The following is a 15605-nucleotide window of genomic DNA, read 5'->3' on the forward strand; positions in this document are numbered from 1 at the left end:
CTAGAAGCTCTTTCTGATGAGCTCAGGACTTCGGCTTCAAATCAAGTTACATCAGAGTGATATCAGCTGAATATTAATCATGGTATATGCATAAACAGGTGTGACAAAACCATGCTGTGACTAGAATACAAAACTTCATATCAAGCCTTCCAAAGACTATTCACTTAAGTACATCCATTAAAAAAGACACAAAAATCTATCAAACATATTGAAATGACAAAATTTTTCACTAAAAAAGTAATGCACTGTAGAATCATCCTCTTGAAAAATCAAATAGCAAAATGTAAACTGTTGGCTTAGCATACTTCCAGTATGGAGAGTTACACATTCCTTCTGGGTGCTAATGGCAAGGCTGTGGTTACATGTTACTACAATACACTGTTACATTACTGCAAAATTCAGCCTGGTTGCTACTCATTTCTTCACCCCTGCTGATTCACCTATGGCTAGAATAAAACACACCTGTCTCACAGGGACGGCAAGGAGGTAATCTAACAACCAACAAAACAGTAACAGGTTACAGCTACCTACAACGCTGCAGCAAAAGCACAATGATGCTGACCTTTGCTTGTAACACACCTCTCTCTCCAGGTACTCAGACAAAGAAACGAACATCCAGTAGTGACATTATAAACAAAACAGATCATATGGACACTAAGAGAAAGACTCAAACAATGCCATTGCCCTCTGTGACTCCTAGATGCAAAGATCTGTGGGTACCCCTACATTATCAGGTGAATTAAATAAATTAAAATCTAAATTATTCATTAAGGTGCGCAGGAAAGTTTGTGACTCTGATTTTCATTTTTTCCTTTGAACTGAAAAATCTTCATTTAAACAGCTGAGTTTTAATCTTTTCTGAATTTTTATTTCTTTTTAACTTTGTAGAAAAAAACTCTGCTTCTCACTTGCAGAGCATCCATAAAACAATGCAATAAAAACAGTCCCTAAAACATTTATCTGTTTTGCTAACTCAGTAATCTACACGTGAATAATTTGAATTAATGTATGTTTAGCTTTGTTTTTACTTTAAAATTATATCGATCTGTGTCCAAAAATTATTATTTTATGTTACTAGATCTTATTCTCTTAATCTCTGACTATAATTTGTGGCAAGAAGAATATCATTATTGTACCAGAACACTATACATCTTAAAGAAGATTTGTACAAATATACTGAATGTGCTGTGTATCTGAGGGGAACAGAAGTTTATCAAGGCATGATTTGCACTTAAAACAGATGCATTAAACAGAGAAGGGCCATCTGATAAGACAAAATTGAACTGTTTCTAGTAAACACGTCCTTCAAGATTTTCTTCAGATGCTTTTTACTTGTAGATTAAGATAGAAAACAGTTTCATTATTGTTTTTCAGCTCTTTATGAAGCAATTATAAACCAAAATTAACCAAACACACATAAATGAGGAAATATGCTCATTACCTGCAGAAAGGACTACTACTGTCATAGTTCAATTTAACACATACACACTAATTCCAGCAGTGTGCCAAGTGATTTCCATGCAGTAGTTCATTTGAGTTCTTTAGGATGTCAGAAACAATCTTGTATTGTTTAATATTATCTTTATTAAAATTAGATTTATTCAAATTGAAACAGGACATGACACTGATTTGCAATAATTTTAAGTAGGTGCATTTTAAAATAAAAGGAGATATTTAAATGAACAATCTTTTTTTCCTTTTTTTTTTTTTAAGTTGTCAACTGCTAACTACTCATCATTGAACATTACACATTTATTTATAGGATGAACCATGCAAATACCTAATAAAGCACAGTAATACTGCTGGCAATATTCAGGCCTTTATATAATGTTTACAAGCATAATTAATCTTCACAATAACCTTGTAATGTTGATAGGAAGTAAAGTATTCATTATTCTTTAACTTCACATATGGGAAAACTGAAACAGAGAGATTAATTTAGAAATAAAAATGCAAGTATAGGTCCCCCAAATGTAAAGTCAAGGCCTAAGCAAAAAAGACTAATTTTAAAGGCACTAATATCAATAAAAGCAGATGGGACTCTGAGCCTGTGAAAACAAGTTTTCTCCAGGAGTATAACTTTAGACATTTGGCAATCTGGGTTAACATTTTTATTACATTATAATATTGCATTATTATATTTTTAAATTTTGTTACATTGTTTTCCATAATTAATGAATTGGGTGTTCAGTTGTGTATCATGGTTGGCCACGTCCTGTTGTAGCCTCTAGTCTGTTATCTTACCTACATTTTCATAGCTAATTATAACATGTTATTTCTTCGGATATACTAACACAGAGAGGCCTTTATTTAATACTGTTAAGAATGAAGAATCATACACTGTATCAATGCCACCTTGTTCAGAATTAGGACAACAAAGCACCAGCCTGGGACCACTTTTGCTTTGGTTTTAACATTAAGCAGGATAAAGGTGGCTCTAGACTTATATAGGGCGTACACCTTTCCTGCATGGATTTCTGTGGTACAGAAGTACAAAGACTACCATTGCCTTCTTTGCCTTTTCTTATTATTCACCACAGGAGAATGGTATATATACTATACCATATCAGTTCACAGTAAATAACTTCCTGGCAGGACACTGATGCTCTTAATTTGCCTTCACTTCCCATTAAGGCACGGAATTTTTTTCCAATAACCAGTGAACTAACTTTCTCTCAGCTGACATCTTACACATACATTTTGATTTTTTGTACTTGATCTTGCTTTAGCTCAGCACTTTCACTGTGACTTTGATTTATTCCATCTGCCACAAACAAAAAGTTTGTGAAAATAATTACAAAAGAAACACTTCATTGTGGGTGCTGAGTGAGGAGTGGTGAAAGAAAACATATTCCAACATGCAGCTGACATATGTGAGCCCATGGAAATGAAAAAGACATGTATTTGCCCAGAACTGGTCTGGTCTTTGTTCCTGGGCTGGAACAGATTCCTGCCAGGGACACAGAATCCGAGAGAAGACGGTGCAGTAGCAGAAAGACGACACAAGGTGGTGGTCACTGAAGCACGGAGGAGAGCAGAGGAAAGGGAGAAGAAAGCCTGACTGGGGAACGCCATGAAATGGGGATGTTGGCTCCAACCGTGGTATCTGTCTGTCGGGCAGGGGATGCTCTAATGGAAAGCACTCCATTTGAATGTAAGCCAGAAACTTAAAAGCATCGGCACAGCTGCCTACATTGTGTTACTTTAGGCTTCAGAAGGAGAGGAAAAAAATCCAGAAATACCCCCTGGCTCGCATCACAAGCTCCACCAGTTTCTCTCGTTGTGCCTGGAAACTCCCATAAACACACAAGCTAAGCAGACACATACACACAAATATGTGTGAATACTGCCCTGAGAGGATCACTTTGGGAAAGGGCAGGTGTTGTACACCTGGAATTCCAAACACTGACAACTTAAAACTTCAGAAAAATTATGTGGGTCAAAACGTTTTAAAATAAAAGCAGGGAAACTAAAACCCCAGAATTTACCAGAAAGCCTTTTACCAAGTGAAAAAGGCTCACAGAAACCAGAAAATAAGCAAAGAACCCATACAGAATAGGAAGCAAAAATGTAAAAAATAACCAATTTCATTAAGAGTGTGATTGAAGAGGTTATTAGAGGCAAACATGTGACCTTCAAAAGGGGAAAACTCACCCCTCACAAACCAATAGCAGGAAGGATCAAACGTGACAGGTGAAATGAAAGATGGAAATAAGGAGACACAAGAGGAAATGTGAACAGCAAATAGTAGAGCTACACAAGCAATACCTAGGCATTCTTGAAATGCATCAAAGCAGGAAGCCACCCGTCTGCTGGGCTGCTGAGGAATCAACAGGCAGCTAAGGTCAAAAATTTGCAGAGAAAACAAAACCACACCTTTGTAACAGGTCTTCTTCACAGAAGATGAATATATGCCTGTAACTTTACTTCTGACAGATCTTGATATTATAGGGGAGATGCCAAAGAGATGATGTTGGAATCAAGGTGAAAAAATTACTGGAGAAATAGGCACTGAGAATATACATAAAATACCATGAGAGTATGAAGGAATTTAGGATGAAGGACTTACACAAGTGACAGAAACAGGAATTTCATATACACCAGCATATTAAAATGTAAACACTATAACTATCTTAACAGATGGAAAAAGAAATCCTAGAAATTACAGTTTAACCAGCTTTCCTTCAATGTATGGCACTTTTGATGCTTACCACAGCAATGACACAGCAAAATCCATCAATAAATATATTTGACATTAAAAAACCTGTAATGTTTCTTAGGGAATCTCGGTTTTTACACAATGTGAAAAGGCATTTTTAAAAAAATGAACCGAAGATGTAATACACAAATGACATGGCACTATTTAAATTAGCAGTGGGCCTAGGATCCTAAGCATGTATTTTCCTAATTTTGATTTCAGAAACAAAGTACAATTAATTCAGTAAGAAACAACACAAAATCTTAGGAAAATTTTCATACGAATTAGACTCACATAACTGATTCAGATAAAGTTGAATGAATAAATGCTACAGAAAGAGCAAAGTCCTCTTAGTCCTTTTAAAAACAGAACAGCCAAGGAATGTTAAAACTGTAAGTAAACAATTTTATTGGAAATAATATAGTTTTGTTTAATAATTTTTAGAACTCATAGCCACAAGGCAGCATGGTGAAGATCTTGCACTCATATTTATTTAGGTAAGGGCATCATTTTGTAAAGAAAAGATTGCTTCTATCCTTGTATTTCCCATTTGTCCCAAAAAAGCTAACTTTTCTCAAGGACTAAAATAATAAATCAATTACAATCTCATAGCATATTTTGATAAAGCAGGAAAGCTAACTACATTATCTCAATATTTAAAAATATTTTATCCCTCTCCTTGTCAGGACTACTCCAAACAGCAGATCGGGTCAAGATGGAATGCAATACTCTTCACTGCTTAGTTGTACATCGGCCTGGTTAGAATAATCTTACTATGAAACAATTCCAAATGTAAAAAAAAAAAAAAAGATTTTTTTAAGGTTTCTGAAGCTTGTAAAAAAAATAAGATTTTTTTAAAGATTTCTGAAGCGTTCCAGAATAAAGGAGCTGGGGCTACTGGCAAGGTAAGTGGCTGGAGGGAAATGACCTTTACATGAAATCAAATCAGTTGGTAAAACTCCTGCATCTGAGTGGTGAAACAAGTCACCTGGGCTCTATGCTCTTGTGTACTAGGGAGACACTTGGGTAGAAATCACCACTGAGTGGAATGAATGCCTACCATTATAATTCCTCCATGTGACTTATGAATGGAATTGCCCTAATACTTAAAAACATAATTTTAAGGCAATACCACTGCATGCATTTAAAATGTCAATTAAAAATCAGGAAAAAGGCAAAACATGAAGGCTGGTAACTGTTACAGACCCATTTTCATATGCAGCCAAGATTTGTGTGATCTCTCATAACATTATCTTTTCAGATGGCATTCAGGACATGTAAACAAGCCCTACTACCCCAACATGTTCTATTCAAGCAAAATTTCAGTAACCAACTGTTAAACAGAGTTCCATTATATGAAAGTACTACACCATTCAAAACAATTTAAAATACCGAAAATTTGGTTTGGTGCATTTATTCAGTTTCTTTAGAATGTGAAAAATACACACTGCTTTAAAAAATAAAATGCTTAATGTATACATACAAACAGTCATCACTGGTATATGTGTTACAGCCAACAATAATCTAGCTACCAGCCTGTCCGACTACAAATAGGCTGCCAATCCACGCAGCAGTGGCAGCAGCAGCTCCCTCATCATTCTGCTTTCTCCCTCCATTTCTATTAGATTTCTAACATGATATAATGATTTCTGCATATTTCTTCCACACTCTGTAGTATGTGTGACAAGCACAAATACATTTGTTTTTAAGATTATTCACAATGAACACAATCCTACACTAACCTGTTACTGTTTACCTGATTTATATATGTGTACACACTAACTGGCCTGTACATTCACACTTTCTGCTATAAATTAAATATTTAGTATTGTAATTCAGCTGTCTTTAGACAAACAACTAAATTGCCTGTCCTACTAGACACAGGGAAATAATACACACACCTGAACACCGAAGCCTGCAGTAACAACCACAAGATGGTCCAGTCTGTGCCTGTATCATGTAAGCAACACAAACTATCCAACTCACTGAGGTACTTCCTCAAACACCAACATAATGAAAAACATGCTCAAAAGTCTGCCAGCTCATTTTAAACTACATACAAACTAAAAATCAAAATGATAATTAAAACTAACTTATATCTGTGTTATGCACAGAAATGCCATTAAAATACCTTACAGTAATTAACATTCTGGAGTGATTATATAAAGGATGGCTCTCTTACAATTCTTAATACAAAAATTATAAGAAGTGATCTCTGGTTTTGCACTTTCCATGCATTAAGCCTTTACTCCATTCCCACTTGAATAGCTACTTTCTGTTCTTAAAATATTTTCCCTTGACTACAGAAAAATTACTTTGTTCAGAAAAATACTAGTTTTATTTCATCCTGTTGTCAAAACTGGATTTTCAGATACCACTATATCAGACTATATCCTTACAAATGGTATTTTTAAGACAAAGTACACAGCTGAAAAGGTTCTTGAAGGGCTCTTAATGATTATAACGCTCCAAGCAACTGGGGATCCGTTCACAATTCTACAAGCTCCTTGACCAAAAAGCTCAAAGTCTAGTTGGTTTAGCGGCTATTTCCAGTAAAGGCACATCATTTCATTTCAATATACACATATGTTATTACACAGTTTGTACTTGAGAACTTTCAGTGGGATCAATTAAATACTACCTTTCCTACTGCGTACTTCCTCTAAAATACTGAAATACACACATACAACACATCTATTGGTGCTTAAAATAAAGTTCAAGAAAGCTGGAAGCAGATGTTGTCAGCTAAGAAATCAAGCTACAGAACCAAGACATTGATCAAGGTTGATCTTGTCTTCCTTCTTTTAGAGCAACACAAGACAGCGCTGTTTGCTTCAGGTATTTTCAGGCAGGATTCTACAACTAAAGACAAAACAGTGTTGTAGCAATAAAAAGAAACAAAGAAAAAAAAACCCAAGACCCAATTACCTGCACTCTTAAGACAATGTTAACAAGATCATGTCAAGTTAAAATTTTCAGTAGATGCCTAAATTTGACCACAACTGCAGTATCAATATAGGTGACACAGACAAGCAAAGAAATAATATGCAGAACTTCTCACTTGACCTTCAAGTTCTGTCATTATTAGCACTGATTCCTATTCCTGCCTGGACCCTTACTGATACCATACGTCACACAGAAACTCATTACTAATCTTGGCAAGCATGATGCAAGTTCTGAGGTTATGCCTGTTTAAACCCATTGGATAGCACTGATACACAAACAACATACTAGCTGCTTTCCAGACAACCTGGACTCCAGCAGAAACCGTCTTGGAAGTCTGTCTATAAGCCTTTTAGAAGTTACCTTCCCCTACTCCTAATTCCTTGTTCTACTCATCTGCAGATGAAAACTCGAGGCCGCTTTGCCCCAAGTTTTGTCACTATCAGGTTTTAAAACATTTGAAGTATTTGATTAGCTGAGGTGCTGCAAGACATAACTGCTGCTGGTAATGCCTTAAATTATCCTAGACATTTTTGCATAAGGGTTATCTGTCTAGGCACTTAAAGGGAGTTGGTAATATGAGCAGCGTACAGTTTATAGATACAGCAACAGAAGTTAGAGAAGGAGGAATAATAAACAGAAAGGATTTTATTTTTTTTTTAATAAAATAGAACTCAGTTCCATAAAAGTGTCAGTGAAGTCTGCTCTTAAATGGGACTTCAAGGCAGCCAATCTAGGCACTTCTACAGATGAGTCCTGGGAGGTCATAGGATGCATAGATGGTAACATGGAAGATGACATGGAAGCAACTGCCTAAGAAGTGACAGATGGATGTGTGGGAACATTAAAGAAGTGGAGCGAGTCGGGGAGAGACAGGAAACTCATCAAGGGAACATAAGTAAGGGAAGGGCAGAATTATATAGAACTTTGAAAGTACTGAAAAGAGCTCAAATCTGATGCAAATATGGGTGGTGAACAGTAGGGGGAATACAAAAATAAGAGTGACAATTAAATCAGCAAGTAGGAAGCATTATTTTAACAGCTATATGTTAGGAAGTGAAAGAAGTCTCTATTCCTTCTGTCATAATAGACATGTCTAGAACAGAGCTGAAGATAGTGTACTGGTTAAGACAAGGCATGAAATAAGGCTTGCTCATAGGGATTTAAAAAAAAAAAAAAAAGCATGTCTTAAGATGCTAAGAAAGCAAGCACCGGATTTATAGCTGGCCTAGATGACTACAACCAATGGACTGAACATACTAAAAAAAAAAGAAAAATCTAAAAATTGCACACCTCAATAACACAGAAACTAAAGACTGCACTGTCTGTAGGAGAAAAAGAAAACCAAGAATAATGGACAGAAAGAGGAGAAATGAAACTCTGGCCCCACTGAAATAAATAGGAAAATGTACATCATCTTCATTTGTATCTGGACTTTACAAAATGAGATAATTCTGGCCATTTTTCAGCTGATGACATGGCATATCTGACAAACACTGTGCAAATGACTGCCTAATACTGGAAAATGGACCTGGAGATATCACAGAGAACCAGAATAAAACACAGTTTCTCGATATATTCATATTAGTAAGATCTCATTAAATAACTGGGGGAGATTTGAGAGGTTATAAAAGGAGCTACTTTTTTTTTTTCACTTTGCACCAGCTGAATACCAAACCTCAGACAATTTTCACCATTTACATTCTAATTTTAAAAAGGATTACTCAGTTTTAATTAACACATTTTACCAATGTTTCAAAACAAACAGGGCTGCATTTGTACCAGTCCAATAAAAGACTAAAATATCAACACTTAAAAATTTTTCAAAAGGTCCACATTCTATTCCAAAGAACTCTAAAGCCTAGTTATAGTTTTATACTGTTACATCTGCTATGATCTTTAAAAAATAATTTCAAAGTTAAATAAAGACAAAATTTCCACAAGAATCCAAATTACTTCGAAGTCTATCTTCCATTTGCAGAAGGTGAGTAGGTACTTCATAGTCAGCACCTTCATGGAAGTCAGCAAGTCCTGACTTTGGAGATTCACAGCTCTTCTCAAATGTGAAATGGAGAAACTCAGGCTGATTACAAATAAAATATATTTTAGAAAGAACTAAGGCCTAGAAAAAGCAAGATTAACTCGTACCACAATTTTTAAAAAACCAACCCACTATTAAATGTAGTTTTGTTTGGACAGCAGTTCCTGTGTTAGCAACACACATACCAGAATCAATAATTTAGTTTCTGATCAGCTTTATCTTTACACAACTAGGATGTAACAGAAAAGTTGTCAAAAACTTTGCAAATAATATTATTTCATAAATTGCCTGGTTTAACTACTCTTAAAGTTGTTGCTAATAGCGTATTTCCAGGATTTTTACTTTCTCCTTTACATATGGAGTAAATCCCTGAGCTACACGCTTGTTTTTCATTCCCAATATTCTAAGACTATTTTTCACCAATTCAGTGGGTATTCACCCCAAAAAGCACTTCAAGAACTGTCTTTATGTTCTAACTGACATCCTTCCAAATGTGGATGAGTCTCATTTTTGGATAGGTGAAAACTGAGAGCTGGACCAATAAAACTGCTTAAGAACACACCCACTTCTACTAAGAGGCCGCATTTTTACATTAATGAAAGAAATACATTACACAGTTAATTTATGCCTTACATGATCACTAATAATAATTTTTAAATATTCATAAAATTCTGTGGTTGGTGTAGTGATTAAAAGCATTATGAACACTGTCACCTTTCTTCTGTTGGTATCTTTAAGAGTAAGCTATCAATATTGTTCACAATGACTGCTGGGAATGCTGCTCTGAAGGCTGCTTTGCACAGGCTGTCCACGGCTGGAGTATGTTTTTGGGTTCTCCCCTGGCCTGTTTCCATTTTGACTGAACCATTTCAAGATGATAACAGAGGTAAATTTATTGTTTAAAACATGAAAGGAGACTTAGAGTTCAATTATTTTATTTCTTAGTGATATTCAGAAAATACAAGTTTTCCATGGGATGCTTGAGTCTGTACCAATTCAAGTGAACAGAACATGTATTAACTGGTGAGAGTAGAACCTGGGGAGGGTCAGGAATATGCTACACATTGTACTAGACAATTAGCAATACCCACAGGTAAACTCTTTGATAGGTTACTTGTATCATGTAAATATTCTGCTCCATTTAGCAGATCAGACATCTTGTAAGTTATAAAAGTTAAATAAAAGGTTTGCAAATTTTTATTGTTAAATACTGCTGAATCCATCCACGCAGAATTTATTCAATAAAATTCTGAATTTCTATTTCATATCAAGTCAAATTCAAACAAACTTTGAAAGATACTGTTCAATAAGTTTGATCTACTTTTTTAATCTTGTTATTTTACTCAATCTGCTTTAAAAGGCAGGAAAATATTTGTTGAGACTTTTTTTTTAATCCAGAATTTCTTCTTATAAATTGAAATTAATATCATTTTTAACAACAAAAGAAAAAAAAACCCTTGTCCCTCTGTAAAATTAGCTAAACAGTTCAGAAAGGTATCCTTAGAATGATCAGAAAGGAATGTTCAATAGTTATCAGTGGCACATGGGCAATCAAAACAACTTTGTCTAGCATTTTTGTGCCATTTTTATTCTGACGTTCATGAATGGCCTTGAGTACACTGAAGTTTCCTGAATTAAAAGTGTAAATTTATGTGCAAATTAGCCATTCCAGGCACTGCACCTATTAACCTATTAACCTTTTCCAAATTTAGTTCACAAAAAATAAATCAGTTAACAGAACAGAGGATAATTCCGTTCCTGAACCAGACCTGTTCACAGTCGTATGTCTTGATGAAAATAATAACTTACAAGATTGAGTTTGAGATATAATACAGGACTGAATTGGTATAATCTAAACATTCAGTATGTTCCTTCCCTTCACTGACAATGCAGCAACTTGCAACAGGAATACACTGGATACTTTAAGGTAGAGCCCCACCTGCAGAGATGCCACTCACTCATTCTTTTTCTGTACTTCCAACACAAAGCAAATAACTAAAATCAATTATTAAATTTCCATTGCCTTCTAAGAGTTTCTCTCAAAGCAAAGGAAAGACATCATTAAAGAGAAACAGACAAACCAAAACCAAAGAACCACTGGAGGACGTGAAAAATTCATTTTTTTTTCTGAAGAAGTTCAAAAACTTTCTACATAAGTTTAAATATGTCAAAGTAAAGATTACCAGGAGTAGATCTCAGTCTATTTTCTTCCTTTCCACACTTCATTTCATAGCAAAATGAAGCATGGAAGTATGTTCCAGTGAACATTAAGACCTTGTCCTAAATAGGTGTTTATATTTGTAGGCTCATCTACACAGATGGTTCTCCACCTACACGCATCTAGATTGTGTCCAGACACTATGGCACTACACCAAACCAATGGTATCATAACGGAATTTGCCCTTCCTTATGTATGAGCAACCGAAGTAGCTTATAACACTATTTTTTTCTATTGCTTATGAGACAATTTAATACTTCAAAGAACCACGCAAACACTAACAAATTGATCTGGAAAGTCTTTTATAAGTTAGTCTACAGAAGTAAATTCTACAAAGTATAAATTTTACATTCTACAACTCTACATATTGAAACAATTTTTGTGCTTTCATTTCACACACAAGGGAATAAAATCTTCATTTTATGTGACTTGTAGCATAATTACTTCTGAATTAATTAGTTAAAGTGAGCAAGAAAACAGCAGAACAAGGCAAATTATGTCCACACCACAATACAATGCTTTTTCCCATTTGCAGCCTCCTTTACATGGGTGTGAACAAGCTCTCTCCATATGTGGATCTGTCAAGGTATCTAAGTTTCAGCTGAATGCATCTACAGACAAACACTGCCACGTAATTCTCCAGTTTTGATGTAGCACTACATACACACAATGAAAACTGCCAAAAGATTCATTTCTAAAGAAAACTACCCACTTTGGAAAATCAGCAGTTTTTTGTTCCAGGTGGAATATGAATATTTATATCTAAAAGTGATGATGCCAGAAGCAAACATTCCAAATGGGATTACTGATGTGAGCATTTCAACTCAGCATCCTGAAGGACAATCCTCTAATAATTTTCCTAGCCCTCAGAACTATAAATTGTAGATCAGGTGGCTACATGTGAGGAAAACAATGAAAAATTAATCTCTCTCAGAACCATAAAATGTGCATTTAATGATTTATATCAGGCCATTTAATAATTGAATTTGCAGTAAATCAATGGAACTGGGCAAGTTTGGGTTTGTTGCTAACAGCTTTAAACATGTTTCTCTCTTTGCCATACATTAACAAAGCTTTCTCATTAGGCACTAAGGTTCAGGCCAGCATAAACTTACCCCTATGACACTGACTGAAATCCAGTTCAAAGTTGAGATCAGTTGCTCAGACAGATTGATTCTGACAACCCTTAATACAGCACACTTGAAGAAAAGAACCTGAGAAACATTACGCCCTACTCAAATCAGCACAAAAAACCCCTTTATATCAAGACATTCTTTCTATCTAGATTATACCTGTTTTAAATTCAACAGAAGGTAAAACTTTGATCAGCCTTTTTGAACTACCATCCTGTTGCAAGGAGGTTCAATCAAGCCTAAACTCTCCCAGTTTAATACTAGTGCGTTTGTTTGCAGAGTATGTGCTGTTAAAATGTTGCATCTTAGAATGTTTAAATTTACAATTAGCTTAGAACTGTTTAACTGCTTTTGTTGGGAGAGAAGCAGGGGTCCTGCAGAAGCTCTCTTTCTTCCCTCCCATAAATTCAGTATTGAAGTAATGCACTTGAACAAACATTACTGCCCAGAGAAAAAGCTTTTATTGCCTTGCATGTGTTTTCCCTTGGAAGACCAGAATATATCTGAAAGTTTTTCCACATACAGGAAGGATTTAAAAAATCACAATCTTAAAAAAGACATATTTTTAAAAATTAGAACACATACAGTTTATACATGGCTATATGTACAGCTATATGGACAGCACTGTGCTTCTGTGCCCATGGTGTAGCATCAGATTTGCTTATATTTCATAGTAACACAGCTCTTTGCATAGTCTAGATAGTTTGTAAACAGAAATTAATGTATCTTCAGCTATTTAGTCCCTTGATGAAATACTCAGAGCCATGTTTAATTGATCAGGGATCTGGCAGAAAGAAGCAAAAGGCTTTTCTAACTACACCCAGTGAACAACAGGAAAGTAGGAATTAGATTTCACTGCAGTTCCTAACTTCGATACTATGATTTTTTTTTACCTACTCACTGAATAGAATATGCTGCAAATGTGTTCTGTGAAGAGAGAAAATGGTGAAATAGAAAGGGGAAAATACAGATGGCAAGTATCTTTATCTCTCTTCTTTTTTGAAAAACTTTATAATGAGGATGACCAAAACTATAGTTCCCCCTTCCCGGCTTCCTTTTGCTAGTACCCTCCCAGCTCCTTCCTCCTCCCAAGCAACAGAAAATCATTCTCAGAGCAGCTGGGATGCTTTAGGGTGAACAACACAGATCAGCATATCATAAGTGTAATTAAATTTTAAACCAGCCTTTTAGGGGACACTAGTTAAACAGAAAGCCCTTTGTATTTTTAACAGTTCAATAACACTAGAAATCAAACTGTGATTATCCCTGGTCTGAAGGCTGTCCACATTAGAGAGCATCCGTGTGCCCTCTACACAGCCATAGTGTGTCAACATGCCTTTTTTCACAGTATGTGGAGGAATACCTCCTGCCTCTTTTTACTGAAACTCTTCTGACTCCTTCTCCATCAACCGTGCAAAATGTAAAAGCATTTGCAGATGGGATGAAGATGCACGTAAATTACAGGAAAACAGCAAAGATCTTATTTATTGTGCATTCTTAATACAGACTGACATCTGCCAGCTCACAGTTAAGCAAAATTCACAGTGGAATTCACATATCCAGTGAGCAACCTAGTGAAGAATTAAATTATGCCACATAACATATATATGCAAGGATGGTAATAGGACTCAGAATAAATGTTTAAGTTCAACAGTCAACCCATATCTCAGTCACAAGCCCTGTTAGAACAGGACAGTTCCTACAGGCAGTGTTGCATACAGGAACCTAAACAATCAGGAGCCAGGCCTGGCCCAGCATGAACGTTCAGATAGTGCCACTATCAACACAGCAGAAACCAAAAGGAAAGCTTTTGGTGGGAATTTGAAACAAGGTTGAAACTCACACTTCAAGATGGACATAAGAAGGGCTTTAATTTCTACACCACCACATCCATGAAGGTCAGATAAGCACTTACCATATTAATTCTGGACTGGCATCCAGATTCAAGCTGATCTGAGTAGGGATACTATTGCTATATTCCAGTTACTGTCTTCTCATAGGTAACAAACTACAAATTTGCTGATAGGATTTCAGGCCCTAGTTAAGGTTGTTCTTGCCCTGTATGTAGCAAGTGGTAAGTCTTTCCCAGTTTTAGAACTTGCCTGCCCTTCCAGATACACACTGGAAAGACAGTACAAAAAAATTATCCAAATACAATTACTATAATGCTATTCAAAAGTGGTCAATTAAAAGGATGAGTCTAAAAAAATACTATCCATGCTTAATGGAGACTCCAAATTGCTGCAGCAAAGGTGAGTTTCAAACCATGCCAAATTCAGTGGAAGTTTGGTGTGTGCATTTGTATAGAAGTTTCTGTAGAAATTGGACTGCGAAAACTCCTGAGAACTAACCAGGCTAATTCTGCAATAAAAATACACACCAAAGGAATTATTTTATTTCTCTTTCTTTAAACTTCATTAAACACAAGCAGTTTTGCTACTGTTTTTACCGATTTCCCAGAGTTTGCATCTTGTCTTCTTTTAGGATTGCATGCATCTGTGTTTTAAAAGCACGAGTAAGTCCTTTCACAGTTACTTCTGTGAGATTATGTAGTTACCAGAGAGTTTTCAAACACTTGAAATACTGAAGAACATTGCTAGGTTATTGATGTTTTCATCTATTATTGTTTGTTCCTAAAGTAATGTCTTAAAAACCGACTAGTTGTTACATTCAATAGTAAGCTGTGCCTTTCTGTAGTTACCTATTTTAACTGAAATCCCCAATTTCTGCAAGCTTTACTAGTATTCAGCATGACATTATGAAGCCACATGCTACCCCATCATCTTTCTCTATTTTTCTTGGAGGCTTTCTCTCCCTCTGTATAGCCTGCACAAGAATGTGTGTTCTTCAGTCAATTCGCACACATCACTGAACAGCAAGGGCACATATTAGGCCCACAGCAGGGGGGTTAATTAACTGTATAAGGGACAGAGCTCACTCTAGAGTTATCTTTTATATGTACACAGAGAATAAACTGAGCTGACACTCAGGGGAAAATGTAGTAAGCTTTGCACTCCTCACTTTCTCACAGAAAGACAGTAAGTTAAAAAAATAAATACAGGTTTAGCAGCA

At 35.7% G+C, this 15605-nt stretch overlaps 1 protein-coding gene across 7 annotated transcripts in view; it reads right to left on the reverse strand.

Annotated features, from left to right (window-relative positions):
• PHF21A (PHD finger protein 21A) overlaps positions 1–15605 on the reverse strand; it is a 128182-nt gene that overhangs the window by 52726 nt on the left and 59851 nt on the right. The window lies entirely within an intron of this gene.

The sequence above is a fragment of the Corapipo altera genome, unplaced genomic scaffold (assembly GCF_003945725.1).
Source record: "Corapipo altera isolate COAL_440 unplaced genomic scaffold, ASM394572v1 23b, whole genome shotgun sequence".
Taxonomy (NCBI): Eukaryota; Metazoa; Chordata; class Aves; order Passeriformes; family Pipridae; genus Corapipo; species Corapipo altera.